The sequence below is a fragment of the Crocuta crocuta genome, unplaced genomic scaffold (genome assembly GCF_008692635.1).
Source record: "Crocuta crocuta isolate KB4526 unplaced genomic scaffold, BGI_CrCroc_1.0 scaffold190, whole genome shotgun sequence".
Lineage (NCBI taxonomy): Eukaryota > Metazoa > Chordata > Mammalia > Carnivora > Hyaenidae > Crocuta > Crocuta crocuta.
This window is the reverse complement of record NW_027527955.1, coordinates 5,921,681-5,926,949: the sequence shown is the minus strand read 5'-3', so window position 1 is coordinate 5,926,949 and position 5,269 is coordinate 5,921,681. Positions and strand designations below refer to the sequence as shown.

The window sequence follows — 5,269 nt, the reverse complement described above, 5'->3', positions numbered from 1 at the left end:
GCGGTGGGGGGGGGGGTGGGGCACAGACCTTATTTAGAAGAGCTCCTGGCAAGCCAAGTATCATGTGGCCTGAAAAGCATCAAAATGAATCTGGCAACTAGCAGGACATGACTGACTTTAAGGAAAATATTTATTCCATGATGGCAATAAATACTATTTTAGGGAGAATAAATGTGTAAATGGGAGATAAGGTTGAACTTTATAAAATAAAGAAAATCATGGGGCGCCTGGGTGGCTCAGTCGGTTGAGCGTCCCACTTCAGCTCAGGCCATGATCTCACGGTTCGTGGGTTCGAGCCCTGCGTCAGGCTCTGTGCTGACAGCCAGCTCAGAGACTGGAGCCTGTTTCGGATTCTGTGTCTCCCTGTCTCTCTGACCCTCCCCTGCTCACACTGTCTCTCTCTCTCAGAAATAAATAAAAACATTAAACAACTAAAAATAAAATAAAATAAAGAAAATCAGAGATGAGAGAGAGAAAATTGCCAAAGACAATTAGGATTTTAAAATAAGCATGTGAAAGGGGCATCTGGTGGCTCAGTCATTCGAGCTCCCTTGATTTCGGCTCAGGTCATAATCCCAAGGTTGTGGGAACAAGCCCCACATTAGGCTCCATGCGGAGTGTGGAACCTGTTTGGGATTCCCTCTCTCTCTCTCCCTCTGCCCCTCTCCCCCACGGTGTGCTCTCTCTCTCTCTCTCTCTCAAATAAATAAAATGAAAAAAATATTAACAAATACAGAGAAAACATTTACACCTACTTTAAAAAATAACTGAAAATTAGGTACATGTGTAAATGTGATGAGAGTTCAGTATGCAGAGAAAAGTTCAAGGTCTGAAAGAAGGAAGACACTGATGTAAGGAGTTAGAGCTAAGTGGCAGTGACTGAGACTCCTCAGGCAGTAGGATTAGCAGTCTGAACGAGGAGAGAGAGAGCATCCTTTCCTCTGAAATTGAAAGGAAAATCAGAGAAAGATCAATGCTCTCAGGGTGGAAATTCAAACTCTGACAGCTATGTCTATTTTCCAAAACATGTTTTCTAAATCCCATGAGATAAAAATCAAGATAAATACTTTTTTTTTGCTCTGCAAATGCATTCTCTTAGGTATTGGTTTTATTTTGTTTTGTTTTTAAATAGGGATATTTATGGTTTTGTTTTAAGTTTGGTACTTGTTAAATCATAAGGGGCTTCAATTTTAAACATAAACATAATCCCAACTTCCTTCTTTAAAATCTTAGGATGTTGTAATATTTAGTTAGTAAAGTGTTTTTCCTTTCTTAAAGTAATATAGCATGAACTTCTTGAAATTCACAGAAATATCCTTAAAACCTTTCAGAGAAATTTAGTAGTTCACATGCTTTTACAACATCAAAACAAGAGCCCGTTGGGTTTTGGTCAGGCTAAGTCAGAAAACATTTCAGTGAATTATGTGGCATTTTTGGTACAACACTTATAGCTACTAAAATCTGCATATGATATCTAGCCTGAAGAAAGTAGACATGGGTCTGAAATTCAAAATGGTAGCAAAGATCAGAACATTTGGTTTTGATGTGGAGTATGTATTATATCAAAGATTATAGAGATGATGTACTATACCAATAGCCAAAAAATAAAAATAAAAAAGAATTGAATGTGAGTAAATTATCTCAGAAAATGTTATTTCATATCAGAGCCCAGAAAAAGTACAAAAGCAACTTAAGTATGTGTAGTAGTACCCTAACAAAAAATGGGAGTCAGATTTCTCACTGGGTCATGAAATCACACCTGTAAACATGAATGCTTTAACAGTAACCTAGGGAATAAGAAACTATATACATCTATATATGTATATATTATATATAATGTATGTATGTTATATGTATACATAATATTATTTGTATATAATTAAAAAATAAAATTTGTGTAAATATATATGGAACTTTTAACTTCAATGATTTTTACTCAAGAGTGGGGATTTCTGTCTATTGCATATTTTCTTTGCCTTGTGTTGTTTGGAAACCCAATGTTCTTTCCACTGAACAACCAAGTCCATCCTTTAGGGAATATGCTCTCTGATCCATGTAAATATGTAGAACTGTTCTTTTTCTATATATCATTATGTTGCCTCGGTAATTGTGATTCTCATGAGTATCTAGTGACAATTTTTTTTTTACATTTCTCTCGGGATTGATGACAAGGTGTAGCTCTCCATCTTTTTGAGTGCTTTAATTTCCAACACATTTACAGAAAATAAAATCCCGTTAATTAAAAATTCACATCACAGAATTTGAGGGTTTTTTCCCCAATCACTTTCCATCTCTCTTCTGAGTCTTTGAAATGTAACTTGATGAAACACTCATTTCGCTTACGGATTGTGTGTTCTAAAGGTGGCATTGAAATCAAAGGATCTGTTCAGTTCTGTGATTTCATGGGGGAAAACATCTTTTTCTTTCCAGAAAGTTCATTCTGAAAATTCAAGACCAGGAACAGGCTTTTATTCACACACTTTTGGTCAGGATCTTTGCTGTACTGAGCCTTCTGTTCTACAGACTTTCTATCCAGTAGCAATTCCATAGTTGCTGATAAGTGTGTCAATTCAGGAATTCCATCAGCCTTATCAGCACCTTGCACTCACTACTACATCTGTCTACCACGGTTTCAAAAAGTTAAACTTGATTTTGTCCTTTAATTAGCATCCCTACCACTCAGATAATCCGAGACTTGTCTAAAGTCTATGTACTGAAAAATTATATAATCTTCCTCATTCCTCTAGAGTTTTAATCAGAATTGTTTTATGTGTGTGTGTTTTGCACTTCATTGCAAATAATCAAATTTCATTTATTTAATGTGTTTACATTTTTAATGTATTTCAAATCCTTCTATCCTTCCCAATGTGAGGTTTTATATTTGTTCCAAATCCAGGAAACTGAAAGAGGACAATACTGTTAATAGAAGATCGTTTTCAGCACTAACGCCGATTCTTACTCATTCCTTTGACAGTGTTGTTTGCCTCGCTTTATGGGTGGAGAAACAGGTTATCGAATGTAGTGCCTCATATCGAGTTCACATTTTAAACACAATGTTGACTAGAGTATGTCTTCCTTTCAGGACAGTATCATGTTTTAACCCATCCTTATGGAGTTCACATTTATGGCAATTATCTGGATTAAATGAAGTAAATTTTAATAAATCTGATTTCTCACGATCTCTTCTCCTCTCCCCCAATTTCTCCAGTACCTTCTCTGTTGTTCACCAATCTCTTCAGTGTCACTGAATTCTCAGCTTTGGGGAAGTAGCTACGCTCACCACTGTACCTCCTACACACACTGCCCTGTGCTTTAAAAACCAGAAGTCAAATGCTATTTACTAATTCTTTTTGTAATGTTTATTTATTTATTTGGAGAGAGAGAAAGAGGGAGACCAAGAGAGAGAATCCCAAACAAGCTCTATGCTGTCAACATGGAGCCCTATGCGGGGCTCAGTCCCACGAACCTTGAGATGACCTGAGCCCAAATCAAGAGTCAGTTGTTGTTAAGTTACCCAGGCACCTCCACTATCTCTTTATTTGATATCATCACACATAATACAGAGTAAATTAAATTAAATTAAATAAAAATTTTCTTTTCTCTAGGCTGATTTTTAATCTTGATTGAGTAAAAATTCAAAGTTCTGCAGGGTGTGTGTGTGTGTGTGTGTGTGTGTGTGTGTACCTTCATTTAACCTGTACTTTTGGTAAGCTACTTTAAAACATTAGTCCTAAGCAAAACAATTATTGGTGGCAAAGCTTGAATTCAGTTCTAAAAAGGAATATTTATATATTTTTCCAAGAGTCAGGACAAAGTGAGCATATAAAGAAGAGCATTATACAGTTGAAATCGAGTATAAATGCCACTTCTTATCATTATGAAGCAGTTATATTATAGTCCTGGTAACATTGCAATGTGAAGACCATTGACATTGATTCCACATACACTTACTGGTGCTGACAAGTGCTGGCTTTCTGGATCAGAAAATTAGAATGAGATATGTAGCATCATAGTGATCTTGATTTATTGTAGTTTTATTTATACTAGAATATTAAAGAGCCTGGGTGGCACAGTTGGTTAAGCTTTCGACTTCAGCTTGGGTCATTATCTCACAGCTGGGTTGGAGCCCCGCATTGGGCCCTTTGCTGACAGCTCAGAGCCTGGAGCCTGCTTTGGATTCTGTGTGTGTGTGTGTCTCTCTCTCTCTCAAAAATAAAAACATTAAAAAAATTAAAGAATTCTGTACTAGAATATTAAGTTGTCTTTGTTATGCCATAGCATAAATTTATAAATTCTATCCCATGATTCTAGTGAGTTAAAACATATTCAAATATTGAAATTATAATGAAGCTTCAAGCTTGATTATAATTTGCACACCTAAGATTAGTAGATTTGAACACCAGCATTACTCTTCATTTCCCTCTAAAAAATTAATATTACCATTTAAAGAACTCACAATAGCCCCTGCTTGCAGTTGCAGAAATGAGTGTATATTATGCTATGTAGTTGGTCATTGTACATTTAAAACACCACGGCTAAAACAAATGTGAAATATTTGAGAAAAATATTCTGGTTTATGAGATTCTTACACTTGCTTCATCTATGAAGGGGCCTTAATAAAAATACTAAATCTAATACCAGAAAAGAGCAAATTAGGAAATAGAAGTTTTGTGTATTATATGCTGAACCTCAATATTTGAGAAATTGTGATTAATAATCTGAAACTCAAAAAGTGAAACTTAACTACTTGATAACTGAAATTCCTATTAAATTGAGGTAGCATGTAAATGATGCATAACTTCCCAAATTGAAAACATTTCATTAAATATAATCACATTTGTTCATTCAATGCATGTTTAATCTACCTTTAAAGTATTATTCGAATCAAGTTAATTTACTCATAAAATGATTAGGTCTAAAAAGATCAATTAAGATGAATATGCATGTTCAGGCACCTAGAATTCCCCCATTAATTTTGATTTAATAGTAAATGTATGTAAATAAACATGTAAGTTGAATATAAATGATATAGAATAATAAAACAGTTCAGATCATAAATATGAAATCAGGAACTAATAGCAATAAAAATTATTTTAAAAACAGAATAGATTTTTCTGTAAATTTGTATCAGTAGGGTGATATTAAATCAATATAGTTGCTAGTGACTTTGTTCTTATTAACCTATCTTAAGATGATCTTTATTTGCTGAGAACAAACTGAGGGCTGATGGGGGTGGGGGGCGGGGAGAGGGGAAGGGGGAGATGGGGAT

At 35.0% G+C, this 5,269-nt stretch overlaps 1 long non-coding RNA gene across 1 annotated transcript in view; it reads right to left on the bottom strand.

The window, feature by feature from the left end:
- Nucleotides 1-5,269, bottom strand: part of LOC144222136 (uncharacterized) — a 12,380-nt gene that overhangs the window by 4,518 nt on the left and 2,593 nt on the right. The gene's annotated exons all lie outside the window — the stretch shown is intronic.